The 19,749-nt window shown below is 35.3% G+C and overlaps 1 pseudogene; it reads right to left on the bottom strand.

Annotated features, from left to right (window-relative positions):
• Window positions 1–13,926: 13,926 nt before the first annotated feature.
• The window catches only part of LOC149546462 (magnesium-chelatase subunit ChlH, chloroplastic-like), a 60,275-nt pseudogene continuing 54,452 nt past the window's right edge, over window positions 13,927–19,749 (bottom strand).

The following is a 19,749-nucleotide window of genomic DNA, read 5'->3' on the forward strand; positions in this document are numbered from 1 at the left end:
TGTGTCTAATGCCTCTTTTGGTGCTGCACATGAGACACCTTTCCTTCGAAAGTTTACATCTCCTCCTAGTGTGTCTAATGCTCCTCAAGTGTCATAGAAGCAATCACCACTAATATGTCTTCACATAGACACCTTTTCTCCAAAAGTTGACATCTCCTTTGAGTGTCTCTAACGTCATTCTTCAAATCCTGCCCCCACGTTCACTCCATAGAAGGATAGTCACACAGCCAAGGCCCCTCTTTTTTTGAGGGACACAAATCTATAAAGTCCCTTCTTCTATTCAAGGATGAATATGCCAAGCCCATCTTTATAGGGACACAAATAGTTGTTGCCCATTCAATAATCATATTTGAGGGAGAAGATAGCTTGAGAGGATAAAAATCCTCCAACCTCCATTGCCTACAGCCTCCTATCTTCAATATAAAAATTTGTAGAAGATCTCATCTAGAAAAGTTAGGGTTTGGTCATCCAAAATTCACTAAAAGAATTATTCTCCCCTTTGATGCTCTGATTTAAATTTTCTATATATATTCAGATATAAACTAAATTGATAAAACTAAATTTATAATGAATATTTCACATTGATATGTGAATAACTTTATATAGTCTCATTTTCCCTTACAACAACTACTTACAAGAATAACTTCCCAACAACTATATATCTAATTTATTTATTTATTTAAACTAAACTTAGAAACTAACCTAATTTAATGTAATCAATCCAACACATCCATACTATATATGTAATTTGTTTATTTATTTAAACTAAACTTAGAAACTAACCTAATTTAATGTAATCAATCCAACAAATCCATCTTTAGAAAGCACAATAATTTATTTAGAGTGGTTTTCTTGGGGAATCCCTCCACATTTGTCTCATAAATAAAATTATTTTCACCATGAAAATGAAAGATTGGTGCAACTAACTTTTCTTGAATTTAGACCTTGTCTATGACACTAAGATTCTTGATTGTACCCCAGTCCCCTAGAATTGTTTCCAAGTGTGGTGTGGATTAGAATATGATTTGAGTTCATCTTTGAGTTGTCCTGGGTACGGCTCGAGCATTTGTATCCAACAACAATGTCCCAATCTATTCTAAAACCTACAATCCACTTTTTGGTCTTTCATTCCTGTTGGAAAACCTAATGCAACATTGACGTTTACCCCTTGAGCCAAACGCTCACCTACCACCCTGACGTCCAAAAAAGATAAAAAAGTTAATATGGGTAGGTGAGGTTTTCAAATTCTAAAAAGAGGGGGAAACTAAAATGTGACAAAAGGAATGTTTCTACATTCATTCATGAGAGTTTTGCAGATCAAGCAGATCAGAAAAAAGTTGCAGAGCTGAGCAGAGAAGGAAGAGGGAAAGAAGTTTGTGTCTACAGTTGCACGTGCTTCCCTTGTTCACTTTGTAAGTTTGTCATTGTTAGATTCATCTTGTTGAAGCAGTAATTTCTCTAGGCACAATTGTATGCAGCCATTAGAGCTACAAGTTTAAGGTTTAAAGTTTAAAGATTATTGAAAGTTTGAAGTTTTAACTTTTTAGGGTTTTTTTGTTGAAGCCGAATGCTCCCAGATTTTGTAATAGTTTAAATCTCAGTTGAATAGAAAAGCAAGAAAGCATACTTGAATCTATTGATCTTCCCTTGTATGTTGCATTTGAGTAATTTTTTTGAAAGCTTAAAGCTTCGGCTCTCTCATTTTAATGGTGAAAGCATTCACGTTGAAATCTCTTAAGTTATAATTTCTCAGTTGGAGCCGAGCTCACTCGGCATCTATTGTTGCCGAGCATTTCTTTTGGAGCCGAGCATACTTGGCATCTATTGGTACTGAGCTCCTCTTTGTGCCAAGTTCACTTGGCACCTGTTATCTGGCACTCGACACCTTCCTGTGCCGAGCAAGTGTCGAGTAAATTTGGCACTCGACACCTTCCTATGCCGAGCACTTTTCTTCAAGTGCCGAGCAACTTGCCACTCGGCACCATCAAGTGCTAAGTAAAACTAGCACTCGACACTTTCATGTGCTGAGCAACTTTTAAGTGTCGAGAAAAGTTTTTAGGGTTAGGGTTGTGAGTTTAAGTTTGTTTTTTTAATATAATTTCCAACATGGTATCAGAGCTTTGAGGCCCCACATCCAAAGTGAGTTAGGGCATTTGTTTTCTTGGGATATTTATCATGGCAGGAGATGCAAGAAAGATATCGCAGTAGCCACTATCATTTAATGGACAAAATTATGATACATTTGCAAAGAAAATGAAAACCATTATGGTTGCAAATGATTTGTGGGAGTTTGTAGTTAATGGGTTCAATGATGTAAGATACCCAACTCTGTATGCTGCCCTCACAAATGCACAAAAGACTCATTTGAAAGAGTCAAGGAAGAAAGATGCAAAGGCATTAAGTCTTATTAAAGCAGCAATGATAGAGACTATATTCCCTAAGATTGCAGCAGCAAATTATGCAAAGGAAGCATTGGATATCCTTGAGACAAACTTCAAGGGGACTGATAAAGTCCATACTGTAAAGCTAAAGAGCATAAGGAGGGAGTTTGAGAACCTTCAGATGAAGGAGAATGAATCAGTTGCAAACTTCAGTTCAAGAACCTCCAATGTAATTAATCAATTGAAGTCAAATGGAGAAGACTATCAAGAGCAGAGGATAGTGGAAAAGATATTGAGGAGTTTACCTCATAAATATTACAATTTGGTCATGACCATAAAATAGGCAAAAGACCTTACTATTTTGACAATGGATGAGTTGATGGGTACACTTCAAACTCATGAGCATAGGATCAACAGATCTACTTCCTCATCTTCCCAAGAGCAAGCATTCAAGGCTCAGTCAAATCCAAGAGGAAGCGGGAGAGGAAGAAATGGCTCAGGCAAAAACTCTAGAGGTAGAGGCCGAGGAAATGGATGGCAAAGAAATGCTGCAGCAGAAAGCTCGGGAAGAGCAGATGGAGCAAGTAGCTCACAAAATACTTCAAGAGGAGGTAAGAAAAACTACAACTCAAATAAGAGTAATGTAGAATGCTACTACTATCATAAATATGGCAATTATGCAGATGAATGCTAGAAGAAGTAGAATGATCAGTCAGGAAAAGCAAATGTGGCTGATGTGAACATGGGAAGTGGATCCAATCCTGTTGCCTTCATCATGTGTAATGTTGGTGAAGAAGGAAGCCCTGAGCTTTGGTACCTTGACAGTGGATGTAGCAACCACATGAGTGGTAATGAAATCTTGTTTTCATTCATTGACAAGAGTTTCAAATCAGTATTTAAGATGGGTAATAATGGAACCCTACTAGTTGTGGGTAAAGGATCTATTATGGTCCACACCAAGAAAGGTGAGAAAAAGGAAATACAAAATGTGTATTTTGCCCCTGGTATGAAGCACAAATTGATGAGCATTGGTCAGTTCATTCAAAATGGATACAAAGTGCTGATGGAGAATGACATGTGTGTAATTCAAGAAAAGGATGGGGGCAAGAACCTACTTGCAGCAGTTCAAATGACAAAGAACATAATGTTTCCTTTGAGGATTGAGACATGTTTCTCATCTCAAGTTAGTGCTGAACCTCCCACACAATCAGCTCTAAAGAGTGTGATTGAAGACCCCTCACGGCTATGGCATCTTAGGTATGGTCATCTTGGCTATGCTAGTTTAAACTTATTGTCAAATAAAAGAACGATAGAAGGTTTGCCACGTGTAGGAAATTCATGTGACAAGTGTGAGGCTTGTATTTTGGGTAAGCAACATAGGCTTCCCTTTAATTTTGGAAATTCTAGGAGGGCTAGATTTCCATTAGAATTAGTGCATAGTGACCTAGTCGGTCCTATGTAAGTTACTTCCATTGGGGGGAGTACTTATTTCATGACATTCATTGATGATTTTAGTCGTAGGACATGGGTGTATTTCTTAAAGAATAAATATGAAGCATTTGATAAATTTGTAGAATTTAAAGCCCAAGCTGAAAGAGAATGTGGACATTATATCAAGGTCCTAAGATCAGATAGAGGAGGGGAGTATACCTCCAATTCTTTTTTAAATTTTTGCAGGAAAGATGGCATTAAGAAAGAGCTCATAGCCAGCTATACACCACAGCAGAATAAAGTGGCTAAAAGAAAGAACAGGACCATTGTTGAAATGGTAAGGAGCATGATAAAAGAGAAAGGTCTCCCAACTGAATTTTGGGGAGAGGCTGTGGCAACAATAGTTTACGTAATTAATAGTTGTCCTACAAAGGCAGTTCGTGACAGAATTCCAATGGAAGCTTGGTCATGAATAAGATGGATAGTTGAACACTTAAGGGTGTTTGGATGTATAGCATATGCACATGTGCCTAAAGAGAAAAGGAAAAAATTTGATAAAAAAGGTGTGAAATGCATTTTCACAGGGTATAGCCCAGAATCAAAGGCATATAGATCGTATGATCCATTGAACAACAAGATGATGCTTTCAAGAGATGTGAAATTTCTTGAAAATCAATCTTGGTATGGACAAATTGATGAGTCACCAAGCACTTCAAGTAAAGTGCCAATTATGAGTGAAGAAGATGTTGATGAACAACAAGAAGAAGGAGCAAATAGAAGAAAAGGCAAGCAAGTTCAGACATTGCCGAGCTCCTCTAGGCATGATCAAGTGTCAGTGTCGAGTACCAGTGAAGACCGAGCTAGTCAGAAAAGCGACAGTAACGAAGATTCTAATCCCACACTCTCCTCCCTGTTACCAAGAAAGACCAAGAGCCTTAGGGAGATATACCAAGATGAAAGGTATGAAGATTATGATGAGAGTGTTAATTTTGCATTATTTTCTCATAGTGATCCAATATATTTTGAGGAAGCTATTAAGGAGAAGAAATGGTGTAATGCCATGGATGAGGAGATAGATGCCATAAAAAGAAATGAGACATGGGAGCTAACTAAATTGCCTCCAAAGAAGCAAGTGATTGGAGTGAAATGGGTCTATAAGATCAAATGCAATGCTGAAGGCAAGATTGATAGGCATAAGGCAAGGCTGGTAGTCAAGGGCTACAAACAGTAGTATGGCAGAGATTATGATGAGACCTATGCCCTGGTTGCAAGAATGGAAACCATGTGTGTTGTCACAGAAATTGCAGCCTAGCACAAGTGGAAGGTATTTCAAATGGATGTGAAGTCTGCCTTCCTAAATGGTCTATTAAAGGAAGAAGTGTATGTGGAGAAGCCACCTGGCTATGAAATTGCAGGTGAAGAGAATAAAGTATATAGATTGAAGAGAGCTCTTTATGGGCTCGAGCAAGCTCCAAGGGCATGGTATAGTAGGATTGACTCATACTTGATGAGAAATGGCTTTACTAAAAGAAATGGTGAGCCCACTCTTTACATCAAAGCAGCAGATGGTAATGCATTGATTGTTGTCTTGTATGTAGATGACTTGATTTTTACTGGTAATGACAAGGCTCTAATTGGTGAGTTCAAAGAGGCCATGAAAAGTGAATTTGAAATGAGAGACCTAGGTCTTTTGAAGTACTTTCTAGGCATAGAAGTAAAACAAATGCATGATGGCATCTTCATTTCTCAAGAAAAGTATGCAGGGCAGATCTTGGAGAGATTTAAAATGCAGAATAGTAAGGCAACCCCCACACTAACAATAGTAGGTCTGAAGTTGAGCAAGGAAGACTCTAGCAAGAGAGTAGATCCAACATTATACAAGAGTATGGTTGGAAGTTTAATGTATTTGACTACAACTCGACCAGACCTAATGCATGTAGTAAGTCTGATTTTCAGATTTATGGAAACACCAAAGGATTCCCATTGGCAAGCAAGAAAGAGGATCCTAAGGTATTTGAAAGGTACCAAGGGATTTGAGATTTCATATACTACAAATGATGATTTCAAGTTGGTTAGTTACACTGATAGTGATTGGGTTAGAAGTTTAGATAATAGGAAGAGCACTTCCAGATACATGTTTCATATGGGATCAGGTGCAATTTCATGGGCATCCAAGAAGCAACCTATTATTGCTCAATCTACAGTAGAGGCTGAATACATTGCAACAAATGCAGCAGCATGTGAAGCAATTTGGCTAAGGAGGATCTTGACAGATTTGAATGAAAGGCAAGAGGATGGAACCACAATTTATTGTGACAACATCTCATCAATTGCATTGTCCAAGAATCCAGTCTTCCATGGGAGAAGCAAACATATTGAAATCATATATCACTTCATTAGAGAGTTGGTGGAGAATGGGGATATCAAAATAAATTTTTGCAAGTTAGAGCAGCAGATAGCAGATATTTTCACCAAGCCATTAGGCATTGGATCTTTTGTACACCTAAGAGACTGTCTTGGTGTAGTTGATGCGGATCAGTTGTGATCCTTATTTTGTTTGGCTCGAGACAAAGGGGGAGTGTTGGAAAACTTAATGTAGCATTGACATTTTCCCCGTGAGCCAAATGCTCACCTACCACCCTGATGTCCAGAACAAACATAAAAGTTAATATGAGTAGGTGAGGTTTTTAAATTCGGAAAAGAGGGAGGAACTAGAATGTGACAAAAGGAATGTTTCTACATTCATTCATGAGAGTTTTACAGATCAAGCAGATCAAAAAAAAGTTGCAGAGCTGAGTAGAGAAGGAAGAGGGAAAGAAGTTTGTGTCCGTAGTTGCATGTTCTTCCCTTGTTCACTCTGTAAGTTTGTCATTGTTAGATTCATCCTGTTGAAGCAGTGATTTCTCCAGGCACCATTGTATGCAGCCATTAGAGCTGCAAGTTTAAAGTTGAAAGTTTATTGAAAGTTCAAAGTTTTAACTTTTTAGGGTTTTCTAGTTGAAGCGAAATGCTCCTAGATTTTGTAATAGTTTAAACCTTAGTTGAATAGAAAAGAAAGCAAGCATACTTGAATCTATTGATCTTCCCTTGTATGTTGCATTTGAGTAATTTGTTTGAAAGCTTAAAGCTTTGGCTCTCTAGTTTTATTCACATTGAAATCTCTTAAGTTATAATTTTTGAGTTGGAGTCGACCTCACTCGACATCTATTATTGCTGAGCATTTCTTTTGGAGCCGAGCATACTCAACATCTATTGCTACCAAGCTCCTCTTTGTGCTGAGTTTAGTCGGCACCTTCCTGTGCCAAGCAAGTGCCGAGTAAATCTGGGACTTGGCACCTTCCTGTGCTGAGCACTTTTCTTCAAGTGCCGAGCAACTTTTAAGTGCCGAGCAAAGTTTTTAGGGTTAGGGTTGTGAGTTTAAGTTTGTTTTTTTAATATAATTTCTAACAATTGCTCCCTTTCAAACATTATATGCATTGGTAACATCTTTGATTGATCATTTAAAAATTTAGAAGTGTTTTGTGTAAACTACTAACTGTTTAATCAACAACTAGCATGGGACCATAGAAGACAAAGGTAAGCTGAAAATTGGTTACTGGTGTTACCACGTAGAGATCTCCTAATGTAATTTGGCGACTATGCTGAGCTGGTATGATATCATGAATGCCATTGGTTAGTATATTATAGACACTTTGTCAATTTTCCACTTGACATGGGTGATATGCTATATAGCAAATTTGGTGCCTCCAAGAAGGCTCAATATCTGAGCTTCCAAACTGGCATTATCTTCCAAACTCAATGACACATATAGAGATATAGAAGGTTGGGAATAAGTGTTAAAAAATATAAAATTAAGATATTCTAATTTTAATTTTTCAAAATTATGATATATATATAAATTTATAATATATCAATTTAATACACACAGGCATACCCGTATCTATACCCATACTCAAATTGACAACTTAGCTTTGATAAGGTTCTCCATTTTTCCCTCTCCTCCAACATCTTCTCCTGTGCACAGAAAGCCATCTTTATATCAGCTAATGTATCATAAGTTATATGTATGTTTTTTAAGTTACTTATTTTATCGTCTATAACGATCTAACCGGCAACTTTTTTGATCAGTGTCAAGCCCCAGCATTATGTGAATTATGCTACAAAATTTTATGGATCAAATATTTAATTTAAGGATGAAATAAATTTAAGATCAGCAATTAACTCCTTTTTAAGGATAAAATAAATTGAGCCCTTGAAAAATGTGTTTTTTAAAGAAAAAAATTATGATAAATTTTCTTCATCCATTTGATTAATCATTAATGCCTTAGAATTTAATGTTCAATGAGCTAGACAGCTTAGGATTAATTCAGACTACTACAGTGCCATTTGATGTTCCGTTCATTCTCCCGTTTTCTGATCTTTTTGAAATTTTTAATAACCCTTGCAAAGGCTTTAACTAATTTACTTTTTATATTGGAGGTTGTCCAGGCACTCCAGTCAATTGTTGGATTAGCTATCTGTCAGTCTATGTCTTTGTACATAGTTATATATTCTCCTTGTAACTTGGCAGGTTTCAATTCGGTATCAAAATATTTTACTTGAACGCATGGTAGTAAATGTTTAAGATTGAATCAATTGAATCTATCATTTGAAAGATTCTTGTGTAAAACATCTAAAATAATATTGAAGTTAAATACATCTTTTTACCTGTGTTCTACTTTACTTTTATTAAAAATTGTAAAGGTGTTGATGTTTCATAGTTTTTCAGTCTCCTAGATTTCTTATCTGGGTGGAACTATTAATAACACCCCTTGGTAAGACAATTTTCCTTCCACATTGTTGCTTGCTGGCTAGGCATACCCAGTTGACTGTCTGGAAAAGCTATGCCTGAGTCTATTTCTCTCTGCAAAGTTATAATTCTCTTTTACAAATTAGCAGGTTGTATATTTGTATTAGAAATTGTCACAATTGGCATGGAAATTACTATTTTCTATTTCTGAAGGATATGACTTCCCCACTTCTACTTTTCAACCACTTGTTTATATTTTACACTTACATGACAGTCTAATTCTTAGGATGAATCGTTAAGGGTAGGTTTTTGATTTGAGTATCTAAACATATTGACTTCCGCTATTGAATCATTTTCATAGGATAACTCTTCCCGATGGTCAAGAGAAGGAGGAGAAGAAATGGATTATTTTACCCATGGATATTGCAATGAAAATCTCATAAAGCTTGGCTGGATCCGCTTTGATATCAGATGTGAGCTGTATAACTTGAGTGTTTGTGTTTTAATTTCTGTCTTATTTGATCATCGTATCATGTATGCAAATAAGGAGTTCAGTATCTTAATAGTGCTATTAGACTTCTGAAATACTACAAGTTTTGTACCAATCATCATGGATAAATCAGAAAAAAATGAAAAGAACACTTTTTAGTCAAAATTTGGAATTTGTAGCTTTGTATTATTTAAAACCAAAAAGTCACAATTAAAAGAGAAAAATCGAGAAAACTAACATAGCTAAGCCCAAAAAGACCAAGACATAAATTATCTTTGTCATTGTCAAGATGCTTTTCAAGTGTTACTAGAATATGGAAAAGATGATCAACAATTTAGATGATCTCACACACACACACACATATAGATATACATTTATTGAAGACATTAACTTCTCATGTTCCATGTTAATAATTATTGAAACCTGTCAGATTCAACTATATATCTACATGTATAATGTTTTGGATCACACTCAATAGAGATTAACATTATGCAATATGAAGCATCTCTAATTATAAAAATATTAGAAGATTAATTGTATATATGCATTCTTTGAACTATTTTTAAAAAAATCCATTAAAATTCAGATTATGTTCAATTTGTATGGTGATAACTTTAGTGGTGATCTTTTGTCTTTTATAAACAACTATTTAACCTCAACTATGTTTGTTTATTCCCATGCATATATTATTTTTTAACAAGAAACCAAGTTATCGCAAGGAAATTATGAAAAGATAGTCATGAAATGGAAGGGTTGGTGCTATGTTCATGTGCAGGGAATGGGTGCTTCAGGGGGACTAGGTCTCTTGTGGAATCCTAAGATGGTGCAAGTCCAACTGATTCAACAACACAATTGGCAATTGATAAAAGTTCGACATAGCTAACTCTCTTTTCATCTTTTTAATGTTTATGGTCCCGCTGCTACATATGATAAGAGAAGGTTGTTGAAAATTTTAACGGGCATAATTCAGAAAACCTAGGACCTAAATGTTATTATGAGTGGTGATTTTAATGCTATTCTAAATGTGGAAAAAGAAAATGGAAGTATTTGCCTGCCATCTTTTAAGTTTGAGCGGATGTGGTTCAAACATCCCCAATTTACTCTTTTATTGAGGGAGTAGTGGCTCAATGCAACACATGTTAGGGGCACCAAGATGTATCAGTTTTGGTCAAATATCAAACATGTGAAGATTTGGATCAAAAAATAGAATATATATGCTTTCAAAAATGTTTTCTCATAGAAAGAGGTGGTCAAGCTACATCTTTATCAGTTTAATAGTCATGTCATTCATCATGGTTTGGATAGCGATATTTTTTTGCAACAAAAAAATTATAGGAAGAGTGAGAGGAACTATGTTCTCAAGAAGAGGTATATTAAAGACAAAATAACACAAGAGCTATGGCTATAGGAGGGGGACAAAAATACCAAAAATTTTCATGCTACTACAAAACAAAAATAAGCTGCCAGTGCTATTAATTTTTATTGACACAACCCACAATCGCAACAAGTGAGTTATTAAATAACATCCCATCTTTAGTGTTAGCTCCATATAATTGCATCCTGATGGCTCCATTCACTATGGTGGAGCTCCATTTAGTCATTTTTTCCATTTTTCCAGATAAATCACCCAGGCTTGATGGGTTCTCAGCCCTTTTTTTTCAAAAATGTTGGGATTTTATTTTTTGGGATACTTTTCCAATACTAGAGGAATTGAGGAAGAGAAAGGTCATGCTACGTGACTTTAATACCACTAATATTTCTGATATTCCTAAGGTTAAACCCTAAGACATTTGTAGAATTTAGACCCAAGTATCTTATTTCTCCAAAGCAAGAGGATTTTGTGCCAAGAAGGGAAGCATTAGAAGGTGTCTCAGTGGCACATGAGGCTTTACATTCCATTAAGAAATGTCAAACTTCAAATTTTGTTATTAAGTTAGATATGATGAAACCTTAGGATAGACTTCATTGGGACTTTTTATGTAAGTGGGTAAAATCATGTATATCTGGTGCATGGTTCTCAATCATTATTAATGGTACTCCAGTTAGATTTTTCTCATCTTCACAAGGGGTAAAACAAGGTGATCCACTATTTGTCTATTTATCTTGATGGTAGAAAAATTTAAATCAGGGTTATGGAAGGGTGCTCTAATTGTAGGTACTAATGAGTCTGTTATACATTCTCTTTTCGTAGATGACACACTACTTTTTGGTTGTGCCTCAATTTATGAAGCCCGTGAGATCAATAGAACCCTCCAAGCATACACATCAGCCTTAGGTCCAAAAGTTAATCAAAAAAATTAAAAAATCTATTTTTTGAACACAACTTCTATTTTTCCTATTAAGATTCAAATTATCTTAGATTTTCCACTAGGTGAACTTCCATCAACATACTTGGGAATTTCTTTTTTGTGTGAGAAAATAAAGTTGTCTACTAGAAAAACATTATTGAGAGAATAAAATATAAAATTTCACCTTGGAAAGTGAGATGGATATCGTTGTCAAGGAGAATCCTATTAATTAAGAAAATGTTAACAATAATCCCAAACTATTTTTTTGTTGTCTTGAACACTTATGCCTTAGTTATTTGTTAGATTGAATATTTGATTAGAATTTTTCTATGGACTAATAACATGTTTGGGATTAAAAAAATTCCCCTAATATCTTTCAAAGAGATGTCTCATTCTACATCTAAAGGTGGGGTGGGCTTGCATGAACTCCTTAGTAGGAATAAAGCATTTGGAGGCAAACTTGTTTGGTTTATGTGTGAGAAACTAGACATCAAGAGGTGTTCTATTATGTGTAAGAAGTATCTGGATATTGATGATCCATTGTGTATCTTCACTTTAGCAATTCCTCAAAAGAGGTTAGTAACTTGGAATTTTATGATGGCTTTGAGAAAGGTGGTCTCCAACTAGATCCCATGGGAAGTAGATAGAGGGTTAAATGTTTCCTTTTGGTTAGATTCTTGGTTGGGTTTCCCACCTATTGTAAACACTCTCCAAGCATTGGAGATAATGCAAATCATTAACCAACACTAGGGCTCAAAATTGAGTGGTTTTATTGATGCAATTGAGATACACTTGGGAAAGAGTATTTGGAAGGATGTGACATCCTTACCTCTTGGCAATAATTAGTGTTCTTTTTCATTAGGTGTTTTTAAGGAAATATTTTTTTTCTTCTTGAGATAAAGATGTAGTAAGATGGGATCCTTCAAAAGAAGGTACTATGTTAAAGAAGGTTATAAGGCATTAGCAAATTTGGCTGAAATTAGGCCCCACATCGTGCCTTCAATCTTTGTTGGAATAATGTTGTGATCCCCAAAGTAGGTTATTTCACTTGGCTTGCTTTTAAAAAAGGGTCATAACTAGTGATAAACCGTCAAGAATCTCAATAGCTCAGCCTTTTAAATGTGTTTTGTGTGAGAAAACCTAGGAGACTACATATCACTTACTATTACAATGTCCTTATGCGCAAAAATGTTGGTTGCATGTGCTCAAGAAGCTTAATTATGAGATGCCATTTCTAGACATCTTGTTGGATCTTTTTCAATCATGACACACGCTTTATCATAAATCAAATTTTCATGGTATATGGAAGTACACTCCATCAAATATTATTTGGGCACTTTGGTGGGAAACAAATAAACATATCTTTCACCATGTTTCTTCACAAGTGTGCAAGGTGCAAAATTAGATTCAGAAAAAAGTATCAATTCTTCAATTGCTTATGTAAGTTTTAATCACTATTTCTCAATTTGGGATAGTAGCACCATCCAAGAATGGAAAGCTATTTGCATTCCAATGGGTACTCATCCAAATGAAAAATTAATTTGTAAAGTTGATAGATCAAAATTCATATGGACTCTTATGTCATCTAGTTTTGTTAAGATCAACTGTGGTGGTAGATCATGTGGAAACCCATGAAAATCAGAAATTGGAGCTTGCATTACAAATGAGTATGGGAGGGTTATGGCATTTAAATCTCAACATTTACCTCTGGGGAAAAATAACATGGAAGAGGCTCATGCTTTATTAGCTAGTTTAATATTAGAAGGAATAAATGGTTTTCACTAAGTTAAATTATCCTAAAGTAGATTTGGGGGTTATTCTATGTTTCAAGAGTATCAGTTATCTCATGTTTATAGAGAAGGTAATTCAGTGGCTGACTATTTAACAAATATTGGACGTGATGATCAATATGTAGAGTTTGTTGCCTCAGCTTTGCATACCATTCTTAATTCCCATCCAATTGTTATATGAAATTTTTATCAAGGATTCAAATTAAAGCTACCATTTTCAACGTTCTAAAGTTCATGTAATTGCAAAGAAAATCTTTTGTAGGCTGCTTTTCATCTCCTTGTATCTTTCGTAGTTGGACGAGGAAATGGGGTTATCCAACTATCTTTTACTCTCATTTATATAATGTGGCTTCGTCCACCTTAGCCAAAATAAAAAAAACAAAAAAAAATGAATACAATAATTACTAGCAAAAACAAAATAGACTGATAATAATATAAATAATTTCTAAATCAATAAAATCAAAAATTCTCATGTGTACCTAAACAAGAAGAATACCATTTTTTCATCCTTCATCATAGGAAAAATAATGAAAATAGGGAAAAAGAGAAAAAAGTGTTTTTAAAGTTCACAATATCAAGAACATTATTTTGGGATCTATAGATGACACCCATCCTATTCCTTCTGCCTCTTATGATAGTGGTTGTATTCTTATGCTTTTCAATTAGTCGTAATTAATAATGAATTACTTGTTTATTTATTTTATATTACGTTGTTTCTATTAGTCATTTTTTTTAAATTTGACTACTTTTAATCTAATCATTGTGAAAAACACAAGGTTTTGGATATAGATGGACACATGACTATCAAGAATGAAGGTGTCAAGAATGGAGGGAAATGGGAATTATCTTTCACACTATTGACTCAACCTAGTGTATCTGCTACAAATTTTACACCAATCATCGAGACTACCTATGCACATGATTTACCATAGGTCCTAATATTATCCACCCCCAAAGAACCAATGCAATTGTTTCAAGGGTTTTTCCATCATAATCTACTTTATGCCTTTCTAAAAGCCACTCAACTACCACTGGCACTCTGTAGTGTTGATGCAGTTGGAATTGCTTGAGGATCTAGTGTAATATTTTTTTTCCACTAGGAAGTACCTTGGGATTTCAAATTGGATCATCTCCTAGTCCAGGCTAAACATATTTACCTTCTAGAGATTGCTTTAATGCTCCAAGTTCATTGCCAACCACAACTAGCCTAAAAAAATCACTCAAGAATTCAAAAAGGCTACATAGCTTCCTTTGGTCAACATTTTAAGAAGAAAAATACCTTTTCTAGGTACTCAATCCAAGGGTCCTTTCATCTAAATTCAAGAATAGATCCAAGCATTTTTGCTACATTAACCACCTTTCCTTTCGGATGTGTTGATCTATTAACATATGTTGAGAGCACACCTCTGGAGGCATCTGCTATCTGTTTCAACAATTCTGCATCTATCAAAACTCCTTTATCAATGTATCTATAAACATCTTCTATACTTTGGTTCACTACCTCTAAAAGGATCCTTAACAGTAAATATATCTCACCTGTATATCTATCTAGGGAAACTATATTGAAAAGAGTAGCTCCAAATTCCATTACAAAATGTGGTTTCCCTATAACATGCAATCTATAGGATAATAATTGAAATTCAATTTCTATGATCTCACTCAAACTTTTCCCACCAAATAATCTCTCTTACGCTAAAGCTCTACACCTTCTTATGGCATAATAACACCTTTGTTAAGGTTGCATTATTTAGCAGTGTTGTTGATACTATTGATTATCTATGTGCCTCTCCCACTATCCTCAAGTAATTTATGAGAATATATAAGATGACCAAAAAAATTTAGACATTTATACAATCCAACATTCTTTTCTGGAGGTGTCAAGTAACTAAAGGTCGACATACTACTCTGACGACATAGTAAAAAACAATGAATGTGGTAGGTGAGTTTTGAAATTTGAAAAAGAGGGGGAAATGGTTTTGGAGGAATGACAAAATGAATGTTTTTAGATTCATTTGTAGAGAGTTCAATAGATTAGAGATAGTAGAGTTGTAGAACAGAAAAAGAAGAAATAAATTGATCAGAAGATCTAGTAGTTCAAAAGATAGAAGAAAGTGTTGTCATGTATGCAGTTGCACGTGTTTCTTCATGTCATTCTATAAGTTTTTTATTGTTGGATTTGACCTATAAAGTAGTAATTGCTCCAGGTGCTATTGTATGCAGCCATTAGAGTTGAAATTTTAAATTTGTAAGTTTGAAGTTTTTCCAGTTTAAAGTTTTAGGGTTATTTTAGGGTTTTTGTGTTGAAGCTGAATGCTCCCAAATTTTGTAATAGTTTTTAATCAAAATTGAATAGAAAGAAAGCATGCATACTTATATCTATTGTTCTTCCTCTACTCATTGGATTTGAGAAGTTTATTGTTGAATACTTCAAGCTTTGGCTCTCTAGTTTTAATGGTGGAAACATTTATGTTGTGAATCTGGTCATTTGGTTTTGGTTATAACTTTGCAGTTTAAGCTGAGCTCACTCGGCATTGCTTGTACTGAGTTTCCCTTTGAGTGTTAAGATCACTTGGCACCTTCTTCCTATAACTCATCATTCATTGGTTCCAAAAAATTGTTACTAGGCATCTATTGGTACTGAGCAAAAAAGTGCCACTCGGTACCTTCACATGCTGAGCAAAACTGGCACTTGGGAATAGTTGTTGCCAATTTAATTTTTTAGGGTTGTGAATTAATTTTTCACATGGTATCAGAGCTTTGAGGCCCCACATCCATAGTGAGTTAGGGAATTTTTTGGGATATTTGATATGGAGGAGATGCAAGAAAGATATAGCAACAGCCACCATCATTTAATGGACAAAATTATGGTACAAAGGCAAAGAAAATGAAAACCATAATGGTTGCAAATGATTTATGGAAATTTGAGATAAATGGGATCAATGATGTGATGGACCCAACTTAGTACGCTTCTCTCAAAAATCTACAAAAGACTCAGTTGAAAGAGTCAAGGAGAAAGGATGCTAACACATTAAGTTTGATTGAGGCAGTGATGACAGAGATAGTTTTTCTTGAAATTGGAGTAGAAAATTATGCAAAGGAAGCATGGGACATCCTTGAGACAAAATTCAAGAGGACTAATAATGTTAGAATAGTAAAGCTACAAATGATTAGAAGAGTTTGAGAACCCCCAGATGAGGAACAATGAACCTATTGCTTAGGAATCTCCACTTTGATAAACCAACTCAAATCAAATAGAGAAGAATATGATGAATAGAGAATTGTAGAGAAAATATTGATGAGTTTACCTTAGAAATATGATAATCTTGTCATGACCATAGAGCAGGTTAAAGATATCACCACATTGACCATGGATGAGTTGATGGGAACTCTTCAAACTCATGAGCACTGGATAAATAGGTCAGCTACTACTTCCCAAAAGCAATCCTTTAAGGCTCAAAAAAACTTAAGAGGTAGGGGAAGAGGTAGAAATGGCTCTGGTAGAGGCTGAAGAAGTAGAGCTTGTGGAAGGAATGGTCAAATGAATGGTGGTGTAGACAGCTTAGAAAGAGAAAGCAACCATGAGGGAGAAAGTACCTCAAAAAAAAACTCTAGAGGAGGTAAGAAGAATTATAACACCAATAAAAGTAATGTTGAATCCTACTATTGTCATAAGTATGGGCATTATACAAGTGAATTTTGGAAGAAACAAGGTGATCAGTAAAAACAAAATGCTAATGTAGCTGATGTGAACATGAGAAATGCAAGGAATCCCACAACCTTCATCATGTGTAACATTGGTGAAGAAGGAAGCCTTAAGGTATGGTACCTAGATAGCGGTTGTCACAACCACATGAGTGGTAATGAAAGTTTATTTTCTTTCATTGGTAAGACTTTTAAGTCTAAAATTAAGATGGGAATAATGGAACTATTCCCATAGTGGGCAAAGGATCTATTATGGTCCACACCAAGCAAGGTGAGAAGAAGAAGATATAGAATGTGTATTTCCCCCCGGTATGAAGCACAACTTGATCAGTGTTGGACAAATAATTCAAAATGGATAGAAAGTGTTGATGGAAAATGACAAGTGTGTTATTCATGAAAAAGATGGGAGTAATAGATTACTTGCAGCAGTCCAAATGACAAAGAACCAGATGTTCCCATTGAGAATAGAGACATGTTTCTCTTCTCAAGTCAATGTTGCACCTCCCAAGCATTCATGTACAACATTACAACAATGATTATCTCTTAAGAGTGTGATTAAAGACCCCTCCAAGCTTTGGCATCTTAGGTATGGACATCGTGGCTTTGCTGGTTTAAATTTATTGTCCAAGAAAAGAATGGTAGAAGGTTTTCCAAGTATTGTACATTCATATGTCAAGTGTGAGGCTTGCATATTGGGTAAGCAAGATAGGCTTCCCTTTAATTGTGCAAATTTTAGAATGGCTAGAGCATCATTAGAATTGGTTCATTTTGATTTGGTAGGCCCTATGCAAACTACTTCTATTGGGGGGAGTACTTATTTTATGATATTCATAAATTATTTCAATCATAGGACATGGATGTATTGTTTGAAGACCAAATCTGAAGCACAAATTTGTAGAATTTAAAGCCTTGGCTGAAAAAGAGTGTGGACACTATAATAAGATCCTTAGATCAAATAGAGGAGGGGAGTATACCTCCAATATATTTGTAAATTTTTGCAGGTAGAATGGTATCAAGAAAGAGCTTATAGCCAGTTATACTCTGCGAAAAAATGGAGTGGCTGGGAGGAAAAATAGGACCATTGTTGAAATGGCAAGAAGCATGATGAAAGAAAAAGGAGTCCCAACTAAATATGGAGAGAGGCTGTAGCAATAGTAGTATACTTGATCAATAGGTGTCCTAAAAATTTAGTTCATGACAAGATACCTCTTGAGGCTTGGTCAAGGGGTAGATGGATAGTTGAGCACTTAAGGGTGTTCGGATGTGTAGCATATGCACATGTGCTTAAGGAACAAAGGAAAAAGTTGGATGAAAAAGGTTTGAAATTCATCTTCATAGGGTATAGCTCAAAATCAAAGGCCTATAGGCTATATGATCCAATTAACAAGAGGATCATCATTTCAAGAGATGTGGAATTTCTTGAAAATCATTCATGGGATGCCTTGGTTGATGAATCCTCAAGCACTTCAAGTAAAGTTCCTACAATTGAAGAGGAAGAAGATGACATTAGTGATCAGCAAGAAGATGGAGCAACAGACATAGATTATAGACAAAGGAAAAAAGGCAACCAACCCTTAACATGCCGAGTAATAGCTCCAAGCAGTTGAGGACAGCCTCAAGCCAGTATTCAAAACAATAATAGTAACAATACTAAAAATTCAGATCCCACTCTAGCCTCCCTATTGCCAAGAAATACCAAAATCCTAAGGGAGGTATACCAAGATGAAAGGTATGAGGAAGATTATGTTGAAAGTGTAAATTTTGCATTATTTTCTCATAGTGATCCAATTTATTTTGAGGAAGCTATGAATGAAGAGAAATGGTGTAATGTCATGGATGAGGAAATAGATAGCTATTGAAAGAAATGAGATATGGGAGTTAACTACATTGCCTCCCAAGAAAAAACTAATTGGAGCGATATGGGTATACAAGACCAAGTGCAATTCTAAAAAAAATAGATAGGCATAAGGCATGTTTACTGGTCAAGGGGTACAAGCAACAGTATGGTAGAGATTATGATGAGACATATGTTGTGGTTGCAAGAATAGAAACTTTGTGTGCTGTCATAGTAATTGCAGCCCAGCACAAATGGAAGGTATATCAAATGGATGTGAAGTCCACCTTCCTAAATGGTGTATTAAAAGAAGAAGTTTATGTGGAGCAACCACCTCGTTATGAAATTGTAGGTAAAGAGAACAAGGTGTATAGATTGAAGAGAGATTTATATGGGCTCAAACAAGCTCCACGAGCATCATATAGCAGGATTCAATCATATTTGATGACCAATGGCTTTAGCAAAAGTGATGGTGAGCCCACTCTCTACATCAAGCTAGAAAATGGTAATTTGTTGATTGTTGTCTTGTATGTAGATCATTTAATTTTTACTAGAAATGATAATTTCCTAATTTGTGAGTTAAAAGAGGCCATGAAAAATGAATTTGGAATGATAGACTTAGGTCTCTTGAAATACTTTCTAGGCATAGAAGTAAAACAAATGCATGATGGTATCTTTATTTCTGAAGGAAAATATGCAAGGTAGATCTTGGAGAGATTCAAAATGCAAAATAGTAAGGCAGCCCCCACACAAACAACATGGGTTTGAAATTGAGCAAGGAAGATTGCAGCAAAAGAGTGAATCCAACACTATACAAAAGTATAGTTGAAAGTTTGATGTATTTGACTACAACTCGGCCAGACCTAATGCATGTAGTAAGTCTGATTTGTAGATTTATGGAAACATCAAAGGATTCCCATTGGCAAGTAGGAAAGAGGATCCTAAGGAGATTTTGTATACTAGAGAAAATGATTTCAAGTTGGTTGGTTGCATGGATAGTGATTGGGCTAGAAGCTTAGATGATAGAAAGAGCACTTTTGGATA

Source organism: Cupressus sempervirens, chromosome 7, assembly GCF_028749045.1.
Source record: "Cupressus sempervirens isolate cs-2001-9-10 chromosome 7, ASM2874904v1, whole genome shotgun sequence".
Classification (NCBI taxonomy): Eukaryota; Viridiplantae; Streptophyta; class Pinopsida; order Cupressales; family Cupressaceae; genus Cupressus; species Cupressus sempervirens.